This window comes from Papio anubis, chromosome 11 (genome assembly GCF_008728515.1).
Source record: "Papio anubis isolate 15944 chromosome 11, Panubis1.0, whole genome shotgun sequence".
NCBI lineage: Eukaryota > Metazoa > Chordata > Mammalia > Primates > Cercopithecidae > Papio > Papio anubis.
In genome coordinates this window covers 6,097,527-6,111,459 of record NC_044986.1, presented here as the reverse complement: position 1 = coordinate 6,111,459, position 13,933 = coordinate 6,097,527, and the positions used below count along the sequence as shown (strand labels likewise).

The following is a 13,933-nucleotide window of genomic DNA, read 5'->3' as shown; positions in this document are numbered from 1 at the left end:
TAAGTTGGAAGTTGGAAATAATGAGTTTTGTCTACATAATAGTGGACATGCTACAACAAACAAATATATAGCTAGAAACAAAGCTATATATTTACACTGATATCCCCTTGATTATTTTTCTCAATGACCATTCAAGAGATTTTTTCCCCCACAAAACGTGATGGGAAACATCTACAATGTATACTTGCCAAGTGTATAACTATTAACTTACTCCAGGTACCAGATGGCCTTATTAAGACACTAATTAATGTCAACTCTGACAAGTGGAGCTAATGTTTAAATTCAGCTGCCAGTAAGTTCTCTGTCAGAGCACTCCCAATAGAATGTGAGCTTTATGTGGGCTTCTAGAACAATGTCCGAAACACAGTGTGCTTTCACAAAGGTTTCAGCGAGCTGATAAATAATGTGGCTACATTCCCTTTCTAGGAAATAAGAATTATAAAAAATGCTTATCTTCTAAGTTTAATTTTATTATAGTTTGACCTTACATGTAAGTTGTTTTGAAGGTACCCTTCTTCCTCTCTTAGTGAGGATGTAACAGCATCCATACGATGTGATTTCAGCTGCTCTATTTTATTGTTGATCTACCTGTTCTTCAATAATAGAACTCTTGTTTTATAATAATTTCCAAAACCATATTTGTTAACCAATAATATCCATAACTATAACTTGAGGCATTTTGTTATAGCCGGTCCTGAGGTTAGGAATACTTCCTTGACATGATATATACAGTGTCTTAAACCAACATTCAAAATAATAGTTAAAAATTAGGCACTAAAAGCATGCCCATGAAAATCACTTAAAACAGGCACTTGCTGTCATTACTATAATTTGACATTACCGCGATAGTACAGCCTGAGGAGTAAGTCTAGAAGCAGAATTAAGACCTACAGTGATTAGAAAAGACAAAGCAAAAATATTGACAGATTTTGGTTTGATGTATTTAGAAACCCTCTCCAAAGTGGGGGAAAAATAGTTTGGAAGTAATAGGAGAATTCTGTAGGTTCAATCGCAAAATACACATATTAAATTCAGTTGTTTACCGTAATATCCAAATAAAAATATACAAAATATTCAAAGGGTTGTTTCAAAAAGCACTCCCTCCAAAAGAAACAAAAATAAAAAGAGCTGTTTAAGATCCTTAGGATGACAACCACAAAACATTCCTGAAATGGCATAAAAATAGACTTGAACAAATGGAGAGACAGTCTGCATGTCTAAATGGGAAGGCTGATATTGTAAGCCTCTTCAATTAATTTAAAAATTCAATGGAATTCTAATTTGAATCCCAATAGGACCTTGTTTCAGACTCAATAATGTGGTTCTAAAGTACATGCAAAAGAATACGTTGGCAGGAATACTCAAGAAAAATGTGAAAAACAAGGGTAATGAAGTAGGCCTTGCAATATTGAATAGCAAAACCATTTGAAAGCTACAATAAAGTATTAATTAAATTGAAACTACTCTGTTTCTATGTAAGTGTAAGAGCAAGAAGGAATCCTTTGAAATACAGTATTAATTACATATGGCTTATAGGACATGGTGATTTTCAGATTTTCTTTGTATATTTTAAAATATATACTTTATATTTTGTACGTATAAAGTATATGGATTTTATACATAAAAAGTATATATGTATACTTTACATATATAATATATAAGTATATATACTATATAAAGCATATATACTTATACATAAATCTATATAAGGTATATTTTTTATACTTTACAAATACCTATATTTTATACTTTATATATATATATTTTATATAGTAACATCCATTCTTCTTCTTTCTAAATTTTGACAGACAATACAGCTGTGTAGCCACTATCAAATATAAGATTTAGAATATTTCCATTTCCATAAAAATATTTCTCATGCCCTTCTGTAGTCAGTTCTCTCTTCTTTGTCACTCTAGTACTGCCTTTTCTAGAATGACATAAGAATGGATTCATACAGTATCTAGCCTTCTGTATCTGGCTTATTTTGCTTAGAGTGATGTGCTGGAGAGTCACTCATGTTTATTTACCAGTAGTTTGTTCCTCATTCGTTCTCAATACTATTCATCATGTCGATGTGCCATAATTTATTTGTTTATTTAGTAGGTAGTAGGTGTTCGGAGTGTCCCCTATGTGTGGCAATTATGAAGAAAGCTCTATAAATATGTGTATAGAAGTCTCTGTGTAGGCATATCTTCTCATTTCTCCTGGGTGAATTCTTAGAAGCAGCATGGTTGGGTCATGTGGTAAGTATATTATCAGCTGTATGTGAAGCTGCCAAACTATTTCCTAAAAAGTCTTTACCATTTTGCCTTCAGACCAGCAACGTGAGTTTCCATTGTTCTGCATCTTTGTGGTGGTTGTTTTTTTAATTTTAGCCATTCTAATCGGTGTATAGTTATATTTCAATGTGGTTTTAACTGCGTTTTCCTATTTACTGCTGAGATAGAACATGTTTTCATGTTCATCTTGGCCATTTGTGTTCCTTTTTTTGATGAAATATCTGCTCACATTTTTTGCCAATTTTTGGTGGGTTGTTTTCTTATTGGTCTTTTAGAGTTTGTTATATACTCTGGATGCAAACCCTTTGTCAGATAGGTGTTTTTAAAAATATTTTTTCCAATTCTGCAGTCTGTCTTTTTACTTTCTGTATAGTGTCATTCAAAGACCAAAAATTTTTAATTTTAAGTTCAATTTATCAATTTTAAAATTTTATGTTTCATGCTTTTTGTATTCTAAGAAATATATTTCTATGCCTAGGTCCCAAAAGTTTTCTATGTTTTCTTTAAAAAGTTCTGTTGTTTTAAGTTTTGCATTTAAATCTGTGATACATTTTGAGTTAGTTTTTGTATATGGTGTAAGGTATAGCTCCTTTCTTTGTCCCTCCCTCCCTCATCCCCTCCCCTCCTTCCCTCTCTACTTTCCTCCCTCCTTTCCTCCCTCCCTTCCTTCCCTCCTTCCCTCCTTCCCTCCCTCCTTCCTTCCTTCCTTCTTTCCTTGGTATTTGGGTATCCAACTTTTCGGCACCGTTTGTTGAAAGTACGGTTTGCACATTGATCTTTCTTGACACTTTTTTTTTTTTAATCAGTTAACCGTATGTGTGTAGCCAGTTTATTTGTCTGTCTGTCCTTTCCAGTACCACACTGTCTTGATATCTGTAGTTTTATAATAAGTCTTAACCATATTGAGTCTTCCATTCCATGAATATGGTATATTCCTGCACCTTTTAGGTCTTATTTGACTCCCTTGTCAATGTTTTATGTGTTTCAGTATTCAACTTTGTGACTTTAAAATATTCTTCTGTATATGGTTTTGTGTTTTATTCTTCATCACCATCCTCACCACCACCATCATGATAGCCACCATTCATTTATGTAGTCAGTTACTGTGCAAATATCCTTAAATGCATATCTAATTAAACTTTTCAAGAATTCCAGATTTTAGAATCACGATCCCAGTTTTACAGATGAGGAAAATGAGGCTCAGAAAGGTTAAATAGCCTGTTTTAATTTATATAGCAGTCACACCCTTGGTCAAGTGATTATTCCAAATTGTCTGCCTTTGAAACCTTTACTCTTGACTCTTAAACTAATTTTGTATCATTTATCTGTATAACTTTTGCCATAAGACCAAAAAGTATTGGCCGGGCATGGTGGCTCACGCCTTTAATCCCAGCACTTTGGGAGGCTAAGGCAGGCGGATCACCTGAGGTCAGGAGTTTGAGACCAGCCTGGCCAACATGGTGAAACCCCGTCTCTACTAAAAATATAAAAAATTAGCCAGGCATGGTGGCAGGTGTCTGTAATCCCAGCTACTTGGGAGGCTGAGGCAGGAGAATCACTTGAGCTCAGGAGGCAGAGGTTGCAGTGAGCCGAGATCACACCATTGCACTCCAGCCTGGGTAGCAAGAGCAAAACTCCATCTCAGACAAAAAAAAAAGACAAAAGACAAAAAAGTATTATAAACTAATGAAAGCAGCGAGAGTAATGTTGGGATCCATATTTGGCAGGGAAGCAAGACATTTGTACTCTTTCTTACACTTCCACTGTATTTTGTTAAGACTGGAATATACCTCTACAGTGGACAGTCCAAATAAATAAACCATTCCTGTACTTAAGAAGCATGCATATGGTGGAGCTTTATGTGCAAAAGCAACAAAGACCTCTAGTTATATTTTAGCTCCTCAGACATTTTTTGGAGTGATTATTCCTGTTGCTTAAATCTCTGTACTACTCACTTTTGCCCAAGTTAAAATACCTAAATCATTGGTTGTAGTTTTATTATTATATTCAGCAATAGTTCCTTTGATTGGAAAAGCAATACCTCCTTTTTAGAATTCCCTGGCAGTCTGTAATAACTCCCTTTTATAATATTTGTAACATTGTGTCTTAATTAATTGTGGTCATATAAGTCTTCTCAGTAGACTGTGAGTAGAAGTTGTTTTCCTTTGGCTTTTTGAGATGTTTCATATGTACAAAAATGTTGAATGAATATTAGCGTTAAACACACGTGCCCACCTACATTCACTACATAATAACATTTTGCCATGTTTGCATTATCCCTGCATGTGTAAACTTTCTTTCTTGACAGACCAAAAAGTTGGTCCCAGATAGAAGAACACATCATTCCTCACTTCATGCAACTCCTATGAGTAACTGCCCTGTAGTCATGGTAATATTAAGATACCTATGAAAATGAACAGTGATTCTCGAATAGAATGTAAGATCTCTTCCCTGTGAAGTTTTCCCTTTGACTTTAAGGGTCGCCGCCATTTGTCTTGTCAATTGCTGTGTATTCTGAATCCGTCTATTCATTTCCTCATCATGGAACATTTTTGGCAAAAAAAATAACTACTTAAGTGATCCTGTGTGCTTAGCATTCTACCTAAAGGCCGAGACTATAATTAGGAAGAATCTATAGGGTGTTGCTTACAGATTGAGTGAGGGTCTTGGTCCCCAAAGACTTTTTACCTTGAGGTTTCAGTGCCCATTGAGGAGCCTCCCATGGACCAACCATTTCTTTAGGAGTTGAAACCTTCAGTTATCAAGTTCTCTTCTTCATTCCGTGTTGTTTTGGCTCGTAGTCTTCCACAGGTCACAGCTTTACTTTTACCCTCAACCCTGCCACCTCGCAGGTTTCTATATCTAATAGAATATCTTTCTATATTATATGTCTGTATAGACACATGGATGTTTTTCTCTTTCAATTTGCTACATTTATTTATTGTCATTGTTCATTTTGATACTCAGATTGTCTCAAGCATCCCACCCGTGGCCAGGGGAGCCTCCCCACACCACCTCCTGTGTCCTTTTGACGTGGCCCCACTAGCCTAGAAGAAAGCCATGATCCAACCTCCCACTGAGGTCATCCTGGTCAGGGGCTGTTTTTGTCTCCTGCTGACCTACTCCTGGGAACTCAATGCTGTCAACACACTGCACACTCATTGAATGTTGGTTGAGTGTTGCATTTGGCAGTGCTCTTCATGGTTTTGAATCTTCTTGTCATTTTAGCCTTATCCCCTCCATTTTTCATGACCCATTCTAGGAGGACCCATTTAGGGAACCTTCAATTTCCTATGGGATGTGGGGAAAGTGAGACAGGGGGTGGAAGTAGAACCTCAGTGGGATGTGCTTCCTGTGTTGATGCTTTCCTGCACACCCTGCTGGACAGGTACAGGGCTACTGTAGAATTCCTCGTGGGTTCCCACAAATTGAGTCTCAGTCCACCACAGTAGGTGATTTTGAAAATAAACATTAGGCATTTATGGCTAAAATCACTTTGGTAGCTTATGTAGTTGTAAGTAGATAAGCTATTGGATGATCACTTGCCATGTGCAGCGTTTGAGCATACGACCACATGCAACATATGTATATATTATGGATACATACATATTTATAAGAAATACCATAAAAGATTATCTATGTTTTTACTTACTATAATCTCATATTTCAAAGTATCTTTTATTCTCCTTATGATTCATTTATTTAATGTTTTAATACTTAATATTTAGAATAATACTGAAGTATTTTATGTGTATTTATAATACTTAAGTATCATAAATGTTATCATAAATATTAAATACTTAATATTTAATGATGTATGTGACATTCCTCCTTATTATATCAACCAATGTTAATGTTGAGGACAGTATCCTTTTATGATTTATATAAGGCATTCCATTTTAGCTAAGAAAGAGTTTCAACTTTCATTTATAATAATGATAATCTTAATGTCCTTTATGAAAGTCAGTTTAAAAACATGTATAGACATATTGATCTTCTCTTCAATAATAAGAGGTTTTTTTTTAAAGACCGAATTACTCTTGTTTCTATTACAGTGTGTTTCTAGATCCTCTATATCATGCAATAAGACTTCGAAAATTCTAAACTCTCTAAGGCTTTAATATTACCTGATATATTGAGTTTATAAAAATAAAATATAAAATTTTCTGCTTTGCTGTCTTGCTTTAGGATCAAATGAATTATATTAAGCTGCAAACAAAGTATATATTCCTCATTACACCATAAACTATAATTGTATATGTAATATTTGATTATAATTTATTTTTATTCTTCATAACAAATGTGAATATGTGTTTAAATTATTATACTCTATAAGTAGCAGATAACTGTTATGGGTAATTTAAGATCCAAATATTCCCTTTTGGTATATTTGTCCAATAAACATCTTCTGCAATTACTGCCACTATAAAAATGAAATCGATTTTGTTTTTAAATTATATTTATTTCCTTATAGTGCCTGGAATGATATGAGATGCTAGTACTCTATGAATTCAACTAAGCACTCAGTTTAAATTTAAGATACAGGTTTAATTTTGTTATTAGTAGTTCCCAATAGCCACAAGGTGACATTAGCGTTCTCTTTTGTATAGTTTTGGCATTTTTTTTTTTTTTTTTAACAAACATTCCTCACTCTAAGTTTCTTTATAAAATAAAGAAATTATAACATTTGGGAGACCACATGAGTAAAAATTAATTATATATTGAATAAAGGCATCGTGGGAATGAATTTATCTTTAAATGAAAAAAGGAACAATTTCACCGTGGGTCGTTTATATGAGAAAGGTTTTATAAGTTCACTGATGAGAGTGGACACCCGTTTTCCCCTGAACTTCTGTTTTAACAATAATACCTGAATCAGCCTTTTTATTATGTCTTATGCTTCATCAAATATTTAATTAATAAAACATGACATGCTTTTTGAGAGCACAGCGATGACTCCTGACGTTCAGCATATGTAGCACTGCACAGTATCCTCTGTCCTCATTTTACGACATCGTTCTTTCTATATTTTTACTTATTCCTTCTTTCCTATACTCCCCTCCCACCTTAATCGTAAAAGGATTTTGAGGTAGCTTTAAAGAAATTCTATATAATATGAAAACACATGTGTGAGAAAATCAAAGCAAAGAAGAGAAACTATCTCATTTTTATTTCAACAAATATTAAGTGAAAGAACAACGTTACAAGGATTACAGAATTTTGAAAGATTTATCTAAGTATGTTATTATTTTAAATCTGAGAAATATGATAGTTATAAGGGCAAATCATTTGATTTATCCTGAAAATCACTAAGTCAGGGGAGGAATATAAGTAAGATATGATAATCATGAATATAATATCATATCTACCTGAGGATAATGATTATAGTTCTTTGGCTGGGCACGGTGGCTCAAGCCTATAATCCCAACTCTCTAGAGGCCAAGGCGGGTGCATCACCTGAGATCAGGAGTTCGAGACCAGCCTGGCCAACATGGCGAAACCCTGTCTCTACTAAAAATACAAAAAATTAGCCAGGTGTGGCACACCTGTAGTCCCAGCTACTCCGGAGGCTGAGGCAGGAGAATCACTTGAACCCAGTAAGCTGAGGTTGCAGTGAGCTGAGATCACACCACTGCACTCCATCCTGGGAGACAGAACAACACTCCATCTCAAAAATAATAGCAATAATAATTATAATAATTATATTTTAATTATATACATTACATTATATACATCTACAATAATAATTATAATAATAATTTTTTACTTCTCTTACATTCTCTAAATGTTCTTCCTTTCCTCTGGGTTCTGTTTTTGTTTGTTTGGGCCTCCTTTATTAATGCTGGATGAATTTTTTTCACAAGGCACAGTGCTCTTGCTCAGACCTCTGTCTCCAAGCGTGTGCACAGAGCATGGAGGTGCATGGGCTTTCCTGCATGGCAAGCCTGGATGGGCTGAGCTCTCATACTTTTGGAACCTCCATGCTTAGTATTAGTGCTTATGTTCTCTTTGGCTGGTCATTTTCACCAAAGAGGATTCTTCTGGTCTTCTTCCTAGGTTTGGTGTGGGACTGAGGTTAGCGGGGGTTAGTTTAAGCCTCCTTGCTGATATGCTGGGAGCTGAGTAGAAGAGAGAGAGGGGAGTATACTGTTTGATTTGACATCAGACTAAACAGGTGTTTCTTCCAGGTGATTCTTGTCATTGTGTTCTGCTTTTCAGGCACCTCCCTTGTCCGGGGAGTACACACGTGGTCGTCTCCCCAGGAGTGAGTTGGGGAGCCCCTCACTGGACATGCTGGGCATAGGCAGACTGGATATAGGGTCACACTTCAAAGCGATCAGCACTGTTGTTTTTCACCTCACATGTAGCCTCCTGAGTACCTGGCACCCCCAGTTTCTGGGCCTTCCTAGGGTTTTGCACCAGGGATTCACAGGCTTCCTGTTCAATGTCACCACCTTCTCGCCTCGAGGGCTCATTACCCTCTTTCCTGCTTCCAGAATTCTCTTGTCTTTAGTTGCATCTCCTCGGAGTCCCCTGATCCTTGTGATTTTGTGCATTTTTAATATGTGCCTTACTGTCATTTAATGTGAGGAATCGGGAATGCATGTTTGAAACAGTTTTTAATTTGTGATGTAGGTGCCCCCTATGTATACTTTGACAAACTCCAGCTCTATGCAGATTTTGCAGGAGTTTGGGGCTAATTTATAACATTTTGAGGTTTTGTTTGTTTTTTAGACTCCCTGTTTTTTCCCTTTCATATTTTCTTACAGAAAAGACCACATATGAACATTTTGCCATTGGCCTTCCCTCTAGAAAAGAGAACGCCGTTGTGCTCTGTAGGCCTTCCATCTTATCAGCTCTGAGAACTTAGTAATACTTGGATTTATTTCAAATCATTTTAAAAGAAGGCCTTGACTCTCAGTTACATTCTCTTTTCCTATATTCTCTTTTCCATAATGTTGCTTTACAGTATTGATTCTTTGGCTTGAATGCACCCCAAAATAATCATCCAGAAGTCATCACCTTTATGGGTTTGTTGTGGTTGTTGTTGTTGTTTAGTAATATATTTTAAAATGTTACTGGATAATTCATTTTCATTACTTTTTATGATGATTATAAGATGGCTTTATTTTCATTGATATGTTTGAAATTTAAGCATTTGAATGAGATTTCCTCTTCAAAATACCTACCTCAGTGACAACATGGTTAAACTTTTTAACAAGACCCCAGTTGAAATCATCAAATATAATCCCGGATTCAGTCATTAGAATTCTGCTTTTATTGAAACTGGGCAACTGCTCTCTCCACACTCGGCAATCTTGTGTCTCTGTTTACAGCTCCAACAGCTTCTGAGGCTGGAAACAGCCCAGAGAGCCTTTGGAATTTAGAGAACTGAGAAAAACATTAAATTTTCTGCCTGTGTTGTGTGTCCCAGAGAGCAGATCTGTGCTCGGTACAAAGTGTGAGCTCCGGGGTCGATTGAGACAGCTTGTCTGGCCGATGAAATTACCAGGAGCAATTTTATACCCTGCTATCCAAGGCACATGGCTAAGTCCATTTTTATTACACCTTCACAGCTCCTCAAGAATATGAATTAAAACCCTTTGGATTTTGTCTTCTAATTCATACTTAGACCTTCCACTAGGCGTAGTTGACAAAGGCACTGTTTAAAAGGTATGTCTCATCCTGAGTTTCCATTCTCCAGTCTGTGTTTTTGTTAGCCTTTTGTTTTTATATCCTCCAGTGACATCCTACATTCAACTTGCCTGTCACCAAACGTCCCCCTGCTCCACCACCAGCGCCCCATTCTACCTGTGCTGTTTTCCTTCTGCTGAGACTCACTTCCACCTGTGCCCAGTGCCACCTGCCTTTCCTTCTACCCAGCCTCAGTCCTACCTATTGTCCATTCTACCTACACTTAGTTTTGTACTCAGTTCTGTCTTTCCTTCTACCCAGCCTCAGTTCTACTTGTGCTCAGTTCTACCTGCCTTTCCTTCTACCTGTGCTCAGTCCTACCTGTTCTCCATTTTGCCTATCAAACTACCTAGTGAAATGGGGCCCAAACAGATTTAAAACTGGGGCACTGAGGTACTTCAGGAGGGCTGGGGGTGTGCGGGGACGAGTTCTGTCCAGGGCTCCCTCCAGGAGCCGTGCCAGGCAGTAGCCAAGGCCACACCAGCAGGGGGAGCCCTGCGAGAGAGATGTTTGAAGACAGGAGACTAAGAAATGAACTAGATCAGGGGCAGACAGGGAGAGTTTGTGGATCCTTTTCTTTCTGGACCACCTTTAAAAATATTGAGATACTTTCTCTTTATAAAAACAATCTTGGTTTACTCTCCCTCCACTCATAACTATCTGGTATCTTTTCTAGTCATATTTTGTTTTTCTTGTACTGTATATTCTTTACATTGGTCAAATGTATATACATAATTACTGCAGTTTTCCTCTTCAATTATTTTCTCATGCTAATAAAATGCTCCATATTTGCATAGTTAACGTTTAATGATTTAATGGTTGTACAATATTTCATCATAACACAAGTTATGGTTGCTGGATTTGCCAAATAAAAATATAGGACCCCCAGTTCAGGTTGAACTTCAGGTAAACAACAGATGTCTTTTTCTAGTATATGTATATCTCATGTAATATTTCATTGCAACGTTTAGGACATATTTATTTTTCTTTGTTTATCTGAGATTCAAATGGAGCTAGGCATCCTGTATTTTATCTTGCAACCCTACAAAATATCATATTATTTACACAGTTTCTTGTGGTGGATGTTTAAAATTTTCAGCAATGCTATGAACGTCTTTGGGTATGAAATTTTCTATTTTGAATTACTTCCTTTGGTGGATTATTAGAAATAGAATTACTGAGGAGATGAGTATTTATTTTCAAGACTTTTCAAACCTATCTCCAAATCGCTTTTTAAAAAGGTTATAGCAATTTATGTTCCCACCAACAGCATATAAGAGTCCTCATTCCCTGCACCCTTGCTCACATTATCATCATTGAAATACTTCTTTGCTATTTTGGCAGGCAAATAACGATGTATCATTTTCATCTTTGATTGCTAATGAGGTTCACTTTTTTTTTGTTGTTTATTAGGCATTTAGTGTCCTGGTTTTTAAATTTTCTGCAAGTGTATCCTGACTTCTGTGGCCCCATTTTGCATTGCTTTGAAGTTGTAAGGAATATGTCTTATTTTTACTTATCGACTTATTTTTCCTCAGCTACTGGTGCTGGAGCCTGGTCCCTATGTTCGGGCTCAGGGATGATTCTGCACCGTGGCTTTTGCTCCCAGCCTACCTGCTAGGCTACCCATTGTCTGGAAGATAAAAGCTTCATTTAGGAGTCATCTCCCAAATGCATTTAAAATAAATCAATTAAAGCATAGAATAGTAATTTTCTTCTGAGCATACAGAATTAAAGTTTTATTTTCACAGAGCTCCCTCATTTTTGTTCTTAATAAATGACTGGTTTCAAAGGGCTTCCATAAATACTCATTTATCCACCCTTATAAGCCCACAGATATGCTGCACAGTTCTGTTGTGTTCATGGAAACCATAAGGCTTCATGGTGTCTGCAGTGTTTGCCCAGTGAAAATACTGATGCCCCAAGGTTGGGACTCCATTCCCAAAGGGCAGGGAGGAAAGAGAGGGGCATTTCAGTGAATTTTAGAATGCAGATCATCCCTTTCCTAATGGAATTCATGCTACACCTTAGAAAAGAACTGAAAAAGCAAGACTTACTTTCGCTAAGAAAGGAAAGCCTGAACGATGTAAATGACTTCTGGAATACTTCCTTAGGTTTGGTAAAGAGGGCACGCACAGTGCCCGGCAGCACCGCCTCTAACTTGTGGAAATGACCATCTTTCTGGCCCTTCTGGGCTTCCTGTAATGAATCCCCATCGCAGTTAAACAGGGGGCCGTTCGGTTGCCTTCTCTGATATTCTTGTCCCAGGAGACTTCCCAACAGGGCATTTACGTACTCCCAGGACTTGCTTTATGGAAACTGCTGTGTTCTCTTCAGTTTTTCGTTTTCTGTGTTACAACAGTTTTGGCATTTGTTGCCTTGCATGAATTTTTCAGCATGACATGACGGTCCGCTCCCTGAATTCAGTATGTCCACATCACCTGTTCACGTCTCTGGCCTGAGTCTGGCTGCACTGGTATTTCTCATTAATGTTACTCTGTGCTCATACCCTCAGGATTTTGAGACCTCCTCAAGGGTTATGCTTTTCTTTCTACTTTCAGCCTGATCGTTTAAGCTAAGCACATTGATACATTGCTTCTGGTGATAAATAGCTGACTGTGTGATTTCGTTTATTCTAATGTGTAAGTCTCCATTGTGGAACTGGTTTGACCTGCAGAAAATTGATTTCAGCACCTACTAGGTCCACCTAGGCTGATACAGGCCTCTTCCTTAGCAGGAAAAGCTCCTCATCTCATGGGGAAGAGTCTGGGTCACAGCAACTGCATCAGGATCAAATGTGGGCAGAGTACTTTGAAGGCTCTTCTTCCTCCCCCTCTTCCAACTTTTTCTGATGACTGCAAGAGTAGGGGAAAGTGAACCTCTAGCTTGTGTTGGTCATCAACAGTGGCTTCAGATTCCTTAGAGGAAGAGTTAAAATGTGCATCTGGACGAGGGGTAAAGAAATAAGGTTAGCCAGTAAGTACCTGTCTTGTAGCCCTGGAGTACGGCCTCCACACCAAGGTTTGCCATTCACTTCTTCAGAGAGTGAAACCTGTAAGCCTCAGTTTCACTGCCTGTAAAGTAGGACAGGAAGAGAAAGTTGTGTGTGATTGAAAGAGGTTGTGTTCTGTTAAAGTCACAGTGTTGAAAGGGCCATAGTTCTAACAGCCTTAGCACATCGGTGTGTAATATTATTTACTTGATCGGTGTGTAATATTATTAACACGATTATCCACAGGACACATCTCATTGTCACAAGGAGTAGACAAGACACAAAGGCAGCCTCTCTTGAGCTGAATGGTATGCCAAATATTTATGTGTTTCAAAAGTTCATGAATAGACCATTTTGCCATTTTACTAATCATTGCCTCAATGGAAAACAAGCATTATTTAGCTGTTTCCCTGAACACCAACTTGGAATCTAAATCTCAGCAATTATCATCATTCACAAATAATTTATATTTCTGGGCAAATGGAAGATATCATATCATCATTATTGTATTTGTTCAATTTGAGTAATGTGTCCTTCGAGGACTCATTTGGAGGCAGATATGTATACTATATGTATAAAATGAATTGGAGAAAATACTGGCTTTTAACATTTCACTGTAAAGCCTGTATTCCAAGTTAATATAGAAGACATTTAGGCATTCTGATATATTGCTGGTAAAAGGAGAGTTAGTAAAAGAATGCAATTTGAGAGCTCATTTAATAGGGGAAAAATAGAGACATGTCTCAAAGTATGTTTCATGCTATAATTTTACCAAACTTGTACTGGTTTAATGGGGAAAATATATATATCCTATGTTCCTTCAATGTCATTATCTTAGGGGAAAATATTTAAGAGCAAGGAAGGCTTTACAGTGTTCTTAGCTACAAGCCCTAGCAGTGAGCAGTTGCAGTTAATGGCAACAGAACTGCCTAGCTCACAACCCCCCACCAAAGCAGGCACGCTT

The 13,933-nt window shown here is 37.1% G+C and overlaps 1 protein-coding gene across 4 annotated transcripts in view; it reads left to right on the top strand.

Annotated features, from left to right (window-relative positions):
* Positions 1-13,933, top strand: part of DOCK1 (dedicator of cytokinesis 1) — a 542,700-nt gene that overhangs the window by 326,224 nt on the left and 202,543 nt on the right. The window lies entirely within an intron of this gene.